Here is a 12,329-nt window from a genome sequence, read left to right as displayed (position 1 = left end):
AGGTGCTGAGCGCCCGCAGCAGGCGCGGGATCGGGCCTCACAGGAGGCAGGCCGGCGCAGCGCGGCCTGCCAAAATTCGGGGTTGTCCTCCCCCCCCCCGGCCCGGGCACTGGCTCGGCCGCGAACCGGGCCGTAAGCCGCCAATGGCCCAGGGCACCCTCCCCCGGGAACAATTAAGAGAGGGGGGAAGGCAAGGGACAACAAGAAACTAACTGAATAAAACGATAGCAATAGATTAAGGAAAGTAAGGAGAGTAAGAAAAGGGGTAAATAAGGGAAGATAATACAAGCCAACTCTCGCTGATCTCACTCCGGTGCTGATCCGGTGTCCACAGCGAAAGAGACAAGAACAAGCTGTGGACCCAGTATAAATAACCTTTGACTCCACCCCTTAATTGGAAACATTACCTTTTCCCCAGTAACAGCAATCACCAATCAATTCAAACACTTGCCACAGCCTGGCTGCAGCCGAGGATGTTTTGTCAGGCCCCATCCGCAACACGTGCTCTCTCTTTAATGAGAACACGCTTTCCTGTATTATTTCAGGAAGTGTGAATTAGGTAGGTCTGCATTAAAATGCAAATTGAATTTCTCCTGTTCCCTATTGGCACATGGGGGGTTGGCAAATTTCCCTCCTTGAAATGATATAAACTGAACATATTTAAAGGGCAGAACTTGGTTTCATTTATTACAGTGGTACCTCTGGTTACATACGCTTCAGGTTAGACTCTGCTAACCCAGAAATAGTACTTCCGGTTAAGAACTTTGCTTCAGAATGAGAACAGAAATTGTGTTCCGGCAGCGAGGTGGCCGCAGGAAGCCCCACTAACTAAAGTAGTACCTCAGGTTAAGAACGGACCTCCGGAACAAATTAAGTTCTTAACCCAAGGTACCATTGTATTCAACTTTTGAAGCACACAGTCGCACACAGTATATGCAAATGTCTGGCTCATCTAAGACTTTATAGAACGTTTATTTTCAATAGTGATGGAACTCACAGGTGAAGAATACTTTCGTTTTTACATATCTTTGTTATTTGTAGTGGAAATGCTAGTATGAGTCAATATTTTACTATTCCTTTGGAGCTGTGCTGTACTTCTGTCCTTCAGGCTGTGGCATTTTAAAGTTTCCATTTTTATTCTTTGTTTTTTGTTTTGTTTTTTGTTATGTTTGCACTTCAATTCCTTTTATTGATTTCTTATGAATTTTGAGAAACCAACAACTACGGTCTTGCAGATCAAATGGAGAGACGTGGCCTACAGGCTGGAGGATTTCTCACCACCACCATGAATTCAGGCCACCGTTATATGCTTGGACCTGGGAGAGATTACCTTCTGATTCTTAATATACTTACATAGAATTGCGTAATATCGGGGCCAAGTCTCAAAGCTGGGAATGGCAAGTCCTAGAAAGGATTTAGACCTGCTAGACCCAGTCCTGTTTCTAGAACCTTTTCTAGTCACTCCCACAGAGTTCCTCCATCTTCTCCACTGCTCTTTATATAATTTCATAAAACATACTCATTCTTTTTGATTTTGTCTGCATCAAGTGTTATGCACAGTTGGATAAAAGCTCACTTGTTTCGAAACTTAAAGCCTGACCAGATGTGTGGTTCTTTGGTAGCTTGTCTCACTGTCTTCAATGAGACTTACTCCCCAGCAACTGTGCCCAGAAGTGCATTATTAGTCTTGTTGTTCAGTCGTTTAGTCGTGTCTGACGATTCGTGACCCCATGAACCAGAGCACGCCAGGCACTCCTGTCTTCCACTACCTCTCACTGTTTGGTCAAACTCATGCTGGTAGCTTCAAGAACACTGTCCAACCATTTCGTCCTCTGTCGTCCCCTTCTCCTTGTGCCCTCCATCTTTCCCAACATCAGGGTCTTTTCCAGGGAGTCTTCTCTTCTCATGAGGTGGCCAAAGTATTGGGGCCTCAGCTTCAGGATCTGTCCTTCCAGTGAGCACTCAGGGCTGATTTCTTTAAGAATGGATACGTTTGATCTCCATGCATTCCATGGGACTCTCAAGAGTCTCCTCCAGCACCATAATTCAAAAGCATCAATTCTTCGGCGATTGGCCTTCTTTATGGTCCAGCTCTCACTTCCATACATCACTACTGGGAAAACCATGGCTTTAACTATAAGGACCTTTGTTGGCAAGGTGATGTCTCTGCTTTTTAAGATGCTGTCTAAGTTTGCCATCGCTTTTCTCCCAAGAAGCAGACGTCTTCTAATTTCGTGACTGCTGTCACTGTCTGCAGTGATCATGGAGCCCAAGTCTTAATACCTGCTATTTCCCCAACCACCAGAACTGAACCAACCCAACCACCATTGAAGCACAATTGCAATAACATTGATGAGGATGAAAACTCCAGTGACTACTGGCATCTGGCATGATGATGGGCATATTGGCAACCTGGCAATGGCAGGTGGTGTTTACTGTGAAAGCGGTGCAATAATGTGTACTCTGTGTCTCTGACTATTCTGATATAATACAGCTGAAAGAATACGTACATTACTGATGCGCAGGGTGTACTTTCCAAAGTCTCTAGGCACAGATCTTACTATGGTCTTACTATGATACTTAAGGAAGATTAATGGGGACTAGTCACCACCTCATTTGTTTGTAAAAGGAGAGCTGGTTTCATCAAAGGAATTGGCACCATGCTGCATGCTACAGATAATCCGCAACAGCTGCACTTTCAGATAGCTGATATCTTATCCTTCATTTTCAAGATTGTATCTATTTGTCTTCTCATTTTTGTGGTTTCTTTAGATCTCGAGGATCCTAGGTAATTTCTGCCTATAAACCATTTTGTTAATTTCCTTTTTCAGAACATCAGAGATTGTTTATTTCCCTCCCAACGATTACATTCCGTTTTCCTTATGCATGCGCTCTCCACCTTCTCCCCACCCCCTTACGGCAATTTTCTGAGAGATCTTTAAGAGAAAAGAAGAAAAGGCTGCAGCTTTCTAACCTGATCATGATTTTGCAGGTTAACTCCAAATGTGCGAAATGTACCGGTACATGGCATTCCTTTCATGTTGAGGCATGCCTTCAGGGACTTCCAGCAAGGTTTTTTTGCTCAAATGGTCATACAATGTAAACTAACCAGATTACACCTGTTGTTTCATGATAGATTAAGTTTCTTTTATTGTTTAAACATATTTTATTTTTCATGTTCTATAGTTAGCTATATTGCTTGCACTGTTTTCCCTCAAGCATAAGAGTGATCAACAAACTTGCCAAAAATAATCTCTTCTGGGGAGGGACTTTGAATGCCTTTGTTAATACCTTCGGCATGTGTATATATGACCAAACAAACAGAACTGTGTACATTTTTTAAAAAAAGTATTTTCCAAGTTCACTCAAGTTCTTCATAAGAAAAGGATAAATTATGTAACTTGTATAAATTAGGTAAATTAAGCACACCTAAAATATCTCTCTCCGTGTGTAAGTGTTCCATTGTACATACAGTGGTACCTTGGGTTACAGATGCTTCAGGTTACAGACTCCGCTAGCCCAGAAATAGTACCTCAGGTTAAGAACTTTACTTCAGGATGAGAACAGAAATTGTGTGGCAGTGGCATGGTGGTGGCGGGAGGCCCCATTAGCCACAGTGGTACCTCAGGTTAAGAACGGACCTCCAGAACGAATTAAGTTCTTAACCTGAGGTACCGCTGTATATGCTCATGCTATATGTATATACATACAAGTGATCATAAGAATGTGCGTGTACAACCTGTGTTCTTCCATATATTGCTCCAACTCCCATCAGACACCAACATGGCCAATGGTCAGGCCTGATGTAGCCCAGTTGCATACCCTCCAACATTTCTCCGATGAAAATAGGGACATCCCATTCCATATGATAGTTTTACTGTTTATACCCCACACATCTTACTGGGTTGCCTACCACTCTGGGCAGCTTCCAGTATATATAAAAACATAACAAAACAGGAAACATTAAAACTTCCCTGTACAGGATTGCCTTCAGACAGCTTGGGGGTCAGATAACTCCATACCCTCCAATGAAAATGGGGACATCCTAAGGAAAAATGGGACATTCCAGGATCAAATAAGAAACCAGGACATCTTCTATAAATCAAGGACGTCCCTGGAAAATAAGGACACTTGGAGGGTCTGCAGCCAAGTCCAGTGGCATCCTGAAAGCCACATATTCCTCATTCCAAAGTGGAGATTCCTGAGGTGCCCAAATTCTAGTTATTTCATGCTGATTTTCACATTTCTTTTTCTTGTGTTGCAAAAGTGCAATATCAACTCAACTCTGGTCATCCCTGCAATAGTTGTAGTAGGTATAGCTTCTTCAGGGCTGCGCTTTCATTAAGGTTGCACACATAGAACAAAAGGCCTACCCTCACTCTCTTGTGCCATTTATGTTATTTATTTTGATTTCTATCGCATCCTGACACAAAGACTCCGGGTAGATTACAGGCATTGTACATCCAAAAGAGAATGATTCACTTCCCTTAAAGGGGGTCATTGACAGAGCACAATAGATCAATGAACCCAGGGACAAAAGGCGAATGAAGGATACACATGCCTTTTAAAAAGCTTAATCTAAAAAATATATCCCAGGTGAAAGAAGGAGAATAAATCCCATATGTTTCTGCAGCAAGGATCAGGAAGCTGTTTCTCTCTCTGGCTCTGTCTTTTTCGCCAGCCTGCCATTGTGCACCATAAATGTCAATCTGCCTACCTAACTGTCCTGCTTTTCCAACAGGGCAGCTGGCATAACATGGCCTCCATGGTTGGCTAGGGCTGGGATTGAGGACCTTTCTTCAGCTCAAGGATCACACAGCCGCATGAGCAGCCTTCCAGAGTTGGCCTGCCAATGGGGGACAGGGCCAGAGGGAAAAAAAATAATAGGTGGAGCAACAGACAGGGGTCCGATCTTTGGACAGTAGGCTACATTCGAGCCATGCAAAAGTCAGAGCTTTCTGCACACACATTTCTCCATCCAGACAAGCAAAGGGCATTATCATAGTCCAGCATCCTGGTGCCATGTGTTGCTTTGTTTTATTTAAGATTGTGGGACTTCCGATTCCAAACAGCATTTTATTATTCGTTGTAAAAAGGCAGAACACTGCTAGGCGTAACACTACAAACTTGAGAGCTTTCCTTCTACTCAGTCACAATGATCTGCTCAGAAGTGTTGCCTGGCCAGATGAGGGCCAGGTGGACATCTATAGAGGGCCACATTCAGCCCCCAGCCTGAGTACCCCCAACCCTAGCCGCTAGGGGTCCAGTTGATTTAGTAGGAGGCTCACTGATAATATCTTTCCTTTTTCTCTGGTTTATTTGACAGATTTATTTGACACAATTTCTAGATTGTTTTATAAAACTTAAAAACACAACAAAGATACCAGTTAAACTTAAAATGTTGGTCAGATTATTTCCTACCCAACCTTCAGACACCACAATTGGTATTTGATTATGTTACAAGTCATGATATGCAAAATAGCAGCTCATTGTACACATAGCCAAATGGCACTGATACAAGATAATTGCTGTTACTAACTATTGTTATGGGTTCAGTTTGGCCCATGGACTGCAGGTTCTACACTTACTGACGGCAGCTTTCTGGAGTTTCAGGCCAGAGTAATTTGCAGCCATTGCTCGGGATGTCAGGAATTGAATCTGGACTTTTTGTATATAAAGCTTTCCATGGATATCTGTTTGGCCACTCTGAGAACTAGATACTGGGCATGCTGGGCCACTGGCCTGATGTAGTAGGGCTGCTCTTATGAGCTGTGTCCCTTCATTAATCATACAACTGTGTGTTAGTAGAAGTATAATTATTTCCAATTGACTGCTGTAGCACAATCTGCTCAACCAATGAAAGGAGTGAAGTGCCAGTAGGGGAATCCCTTTGCTATTGAAGATGCTTGGTTGAATATTTGGGGCAATAAGCTAATTACTTCCCTGTCACCTCAGTTGTTCAAAGTACCTATTTGACCCAGTGACAACTTCTAATATTACATCCTAACTGGGTCTTAACCGGGGACCTGGAATCCCTTTTGACTATTCAGTTGTCTTATCTCTAGTTTCATTATCTTGCTTCTTGTTTGTCAACTGGATTTATTTTATAAATATAACTGATACTTCCACGTGAATTATCCCTAGAAGTTAAAATAAAAAAATTCCAGTAGCACCTTAAAGACCAACTAAGTTAGTTCTTGGTATGAGCTTTCGTGTGCATGCACACTTCTTCAGAAGTTAGTAAGCTGAAATGTTTTCCAGAAGGCACACAGTACCCAACTGACCCGCTTGGCCACAGTCTGTTCATTATCATGCTCTAAATTTCACTCAAAAGATATCTTTTTGGCTGATGTACTCAAAGCACCTGGAAAATGTCAGCCTGAGGTTTGCCAGAAAGACATGTCCAGCATAACGACACAGCTTCAGCATGTGTCCAGATAAAGCAGAACAAACAAAAAACAATTGGAGCTTATTGTAAAAAGTTAGAGTAACTTTCTCAATCATACAGTGACCCCCCTGAGAATCTCATGATCCTCAGCACAGGAAGTGTGGTGAAAGCCTGCTGACAGCTTTCTGACTATCCCATGAACTTTAATCCTATTTTTCAAGAGTTTAACTGCACATGATCATTACTGCAAAATGTAGAGGAGACATGTGACTTTCATTCAATTCTTCTCCCAGTGTGTTTCAGGATAATCAAGGGAAGGCTCTTAATATACAGTAAGAACTGTTGCATGCTTTTGTGATATCTCCAAAAAATTCAGTGACCAGATGTGTGGCAGGCATAGCCAAGGTTAGCTGGGGCTGATGGGAGTTGTAGGCCAACATCTGGAGGGTAGCAGGTTGCCTAACCCTGATGTATGGTTAACAATGGCAATGATGTTGTGTGAAATGTCATTGCTAATCATTACCACCTTTGGAATCCAACAACTGTTCCAGAGTCCATGGTGAGCCATTTGCTTCTGTAAGCCCGCTGGAGCCAAACGCTTCATGAACCTGGACTCTACCATTTCAAAGGTGTATTTCATGCGGAAATGCTTCATCGCAATAACAAAGCCCTATACATATAAAATTACCAAAGCAGAGAGAAGTCAAGGCTGAAACTTTACATCCTGAAATGTAACTTCCTATGCATACAGGGGCTTTCTTTGACATGGGTTGAGATTCATACAATCCCCAGCCTATAATATCAGGTGGTGACACTTTTGTTGCGATAATTGAAAACAACAGTAGAATCTCTGAAATAGATAAAAAGAGGGGAAAGTCAACTGCATCTAGAGATTCAGTCAGAAATAATCTGGTGCTATGGAAGAAGCAGAAAGAAAACTCATGCCCATAAATCATTCCCATGCAACCTGCTTTGGGTATTTATATTTATTTTCACATTTTTTCTGGTGTTTGCTATTTACTTAATGGGTTCCTGCCATCTTCTATTCCCCGGTGGCATGTTTTGTTATTTCTGTTTATAATGGGTTTTGTTCCCCCTTTTAAATTAGAGAATGTGGAGATTTGCTTGGTCCTGTATGAAATGTTGATGCTTCTTATGAGAACTGAAATTCCCCAGAGATTTCTCTCTGCGTCTCTCTTTTTCTTACACACACACATACACGCAGGAAGTTGAGCTTTTGCAAAGATACGGGAGGATATGGGAATACCAAGCTAATCAAAGAATGAAACTATTCATGATTGTTAGACACTTACCAGTTCCTTGCTCCTTAGCTGTTATCTGCAAAGTGAAAAGATTTTGGCTGGCTGCTTGTTTGGTAACTGCTTTTCAGAGCACCAGGACCAGATAAGAGGAAATGAGAGACAAAACAGTGCAATTAAAAGCAGTAACAGGCAGAAAGAAACAAATTAAAGATAATTATTGCAACAGAAGAATGCCATAACATGTGTGAAGCAGTTGCATTATTGCAGTTAGGGAAACTGAACATATATCCCTGTTCTGTTCTTTTTATACATAATGTACACGATAGAAATACATTTAGATCTAAATGTAAAAAATGTAGAGGTTAAATACCTAACTTGGAGGCCCTTCAAGAAGTCTTGTTGTGCATTCACGAGGATTTGTACACATGATGGCAATGCTGTTTGCATGTTCAGACCCAGAAACCTCTCCCCTAATTAAATTCACACTTGACTCAAATTTTAGTTTGGTTTTTGGCAGCATTTAGGCCACAACTTTGATTACAGAAAGTGAGTGGTTGCATAGGCTTTGGTTCGACTAGCTCCCTGCCATGCAGGTAGTGCTGACCCAGGGTCCCAGCATAGGTCAGCCAAGGGTGAACACCTGGATAGGCGGAAAGTTGGGAACAGACTATGTCCACCACCCAGACATCCCCCTGGACTCAGGCATAGGCACAACCCCCTCTCAAGGTTTGACTAAACCATCTGAGTCCCTGGATTCCTTTAACGGAATACCCTTCACATAGGGATGGCGAGAGTGTTCTCCCATCCCTATCACCTGAACCAGAGCCTATCCGCAACCTTCCAAGTTGTGACAAATTGCTACGCGGCAGGTGAAACCCAAATGGCAACAGCCAAGTGGGGGAAATTCCTGCCATGCCCCTGTCCCAACGAGAGACGATATACGACGGCATAGCAAGGTCAAACACAAAAGCCCTGAAAGTAGGGAGAGGTGGGTGGGTGTTCTGAATGCACAAGCCGAAAGAGGAAGCTCTGGGTCACGTTCATGGGCATAAATAGGTCCCTCAAACCATTTGGACTGCTTCCCATTGGCCAGATTGTACCCAGCTTTGAGGGACCTACCAACCGGGTGTTGTGGCAGACCAATCGTACCCACCCACAACACAGGGTGTTGGTTTCCTGGGACTCCCCACAAGGGAGGACCCGATATATCCCTGTTCTGTTCTTTTAATGCGTAATGTACACGATAAATACATTTAGATCTAAATGTAAAAAATGTAGAGGTTAAATGCCTAACTTGGAGGCCCTTCCAAAAGTCTTGTTTGTTGTGCATTCATGAGGATTTGTGCTCATGATGGCAATTCTGTTTGTGCCAGCAAAGGTTTCAAGGCAGCCATACTACTTTGCTTCCAATCAATGCTTCCTCCCCAAACCCTATTTGTTCTAGTTTGTTTATTTTTTTGTCCCACGTTTGATGAGCCCCATTTGCCCCTCACTTTCCGTCACTTTTACAGCACATGCAGAAACTGCCTTCTTGACAGATTGAGCAGTCGAGACCAAGAGTGGGTGCAACGGCCTTCTTGACCATTGGGCCCATTATTGGTCTTGTCCACTTAACTGCATGAGCCTTTCTTCATTTGCTGCATCCCTTTAGCAGAAGGCCCCTTAGCTCTGGTACATTTTGATAGAGAAAACCCCAAGCAAAAGTGTTTTGGTTTTCAGGTTAGCAGCAGCCTAAGACCAATCCCCTACTTTTTATTGCTTTTTAGTACATGGCATGACACAAATGCCTAACTGTGGCTGGCAAGCTAAGTGGTATTTTGTACCAAGCTAAATGTTTGCCTGGCGACCAAGTAAACTTTGCCTCACACTGAGGCCCAACCAGTTATCATACTAGCAGCATGGTGTGGTCAGCGATGCCATGTGGTCCAGGGGACTGATGTTGTTGCTTCCATGCCAACGTCACTGTGTTGGCATGGTCTTTGCTTTTTCAGTCTTCCCACTGTTTTCCATTGATCTAGTGGGCCCATGCCTCAACTTAACATACACTCATAAAATTACAGCTAAGTTGTATTTGCATGTTCCCAAAGAACACAAGTTTAGCAGCTACCAATATGAGGGAAGGTATTTGTTCAGAATTGAATTTCTACTCCATGGATGTGACAGTGCTTTTTTCTGGGGGTACTCAAGGGTAGGGAGTACTGGTACCTTTTTTCAAATATTAAAATTGTGGCACTTACTGTAACAAATTCATAGTGAGTACTGACACTTTTCTCTCTCTCTAAAAAAAGGCACTGGATGTACCTACTTGCAATAGCACAGAAGGCTCCTCTATCGAGGAATCATGCAAAAGAAGCACTTTGTTTTTCCCTGGCTGCTGATTTGAGGCTATTGATTTTGCTTAATGCTCTCTGTAATATGTTCACGCTCAGCTAGATATCTGGTACAGGAAATCACAGAAAGTTGTCTTCCAATGCCCCATCTCATTCATATGGGTGTCATACATTACTAGGGATGCATAGACATCCCTATGCTAACTACAAAGAGGCTGGATCCCTTGCACATGCACACACACAAAGGTGTTACTTTGCACATGATCCGAGCGCAAAATAAGTATGTTCCAAACACTCAGTTGATTGAAACAGCTGCTGCCACTTCCTTGCCCCCAAAGGACCCCCTCCTTTGTGGGTCAGAGGAAGGAGTAGCAGGTACTTCAGGTCCTCAACCCAGCATTCTTCTCCCCACATCTTGCTAGAATTGCCATCCTTTTTGCTGGCCTGCTTCCATGCCGTTAACAGCAGCCTGACATGCTCAAATTAAACAGATGAAAGCTTGCTTAGTAGGGAGACAGAAGAATAAATAGGAAAGGAAGGGAAAACAGAATTCCCAATATAATAATGCCCTTATGGAAATGTATGGTGAGGCTACACTTGGAATGCCATTTGCAGTTCTGGCCAATTCGCCTCAAAAAAGTTATTGTAGAGCTGGAAAAACGGTTCAGAAAAAGACAACCAAAATGATCGAGGGGATGGAGCAAGTCCCCTATGAAGAAAGGTTGCAACATTTGGGCTTTTTAGTTCTGAGGGAAAGGCAAGCAAGAAGAGACATGATAGAGATAGATAAAACTATGCATGGTGTAGGAAAAGTGGATAGAGGAGTTTTTCTCCCCCTCTCATAATTCTAGAACTCAGGAACATCCAATGAAGCTGAATCTTGAAAGATTCAGGACAGACAAAAGGAAACATTTTATAGAAAATAAATGCTATATGTTATAATATTATATTTTGTATGCATTCATTGCATAGTTAAACTGTGAAATATGCCACCACAATATGTAGTGATGGGCACCGATTTGGAGAGCCTTAAAAGGAAATTAGACAATTTCACAGAGGATAAGACTGTCAATGGTTTTTAGCCATTTTACATTGGAGGTGGTATGCCTCTGAATTTCCATTTCTGGGAAACAAGTCTCCATTCTCTTGTGTTTCACACAGTGCTTCTTCTGATGTGTATAAAATGCAAAACAAATAACAGCACAAAACAAAGTACCACAAATCCTAAGCTTGGGACATTTTCTTGCTCATGTAGATTCATAAGAACCAGGGCAGCCGCCTCTGAAAGGCTGTAAAGCCAATTCTTTCCTTTAATTTTCTTTCTACTCTCACATGGGCCCATATTTCAGCTGCGATACCCACCCTCCAATTAAAAGGTACAATTGGTGGAAACTTATGCAACTGTGGTATTTATTGAGGGCGGTTTGCACTTCCTCTTAGTTATGGTCTCACTGGGATTATTTTAGTTCATATGGAAAATAACTCTGCATTCTTAAACATAGATAATGGCCACACTTTATGGGTGGTGGAGATACACGTGGTCCAATATTTTGTAGTGATGTCTTTACTAAGATTGTAAAAGGTCCAAGTTGGCAATGCTGAAAGCACTATTGTTTTGGGCACCTCCAGATGAGTGTTTATTATGGCATCAGTGGTCTTCATATCATCTAGGAATATATTTTGCAGCATTCACATGGTATTGTTGGCATCAAAATGCTGGGGAAATCTGATAGGTGAAAATATGAACCCCTTTTGCCAATGTCCCACTTGCAATATCCAAATGACCCTTTTCCAAATTAGCCCCTCACTCCCCAAGCTGGGAGTACCTTTTGTGTGTGTGAAAGGGACTTTATTAGAAACTAACCTCAGTAACAATTTGAAGGGAGTCCGCATATCACATTATTTGCATGAGAACCGCAATTATCTCTTGACAGCCTGAATGTGTGAAACTGCTAAACTGCTCTCCCCACCGCTGGCAAGATCAGTCATCATTAATCAGCATTGCCACTTATCATATCAGGTAATTAACCGACTTATGGGGCCAAACGGGAAGCTAATGAGATTATCATGTTGGTCGACACCTGTCATGTTACATTCATCACTTTTAAATCTCACCTGAAGACCACGCTTGCAAAATAATGTGTCACAGTTAAATGAATAGGATAAACCTTCAGGCAAGCAGCTGGCAATCACAGAACTAAGGTTTCCCATTCCTCACAAGGAAGCATGAGAGTCAAAAATGGGTGGAGCAATGAGTACAAATGTTTACCTTTGTGCAGTAAGCTAGTTTCTACACGCAACTGCTATATGTCTTTGAAGTAAAACTCCCCTCTTCCCCAGTCATTGGCT

The sequence above is a fragment of the Podarcis liolepis genome (genome assembly GCF_965112155.1).
Source record: "Podarcis liolepis genome assembly, chromosome: 9".
NCBI lineage: Eukaryota > Metazoa > Chordata > Lepidosauria > Squamata > Lacertidae > Podarcis > Podarcis liolepis.
This window is presented reverse-complemented; position numbering follows the sequence as displayed.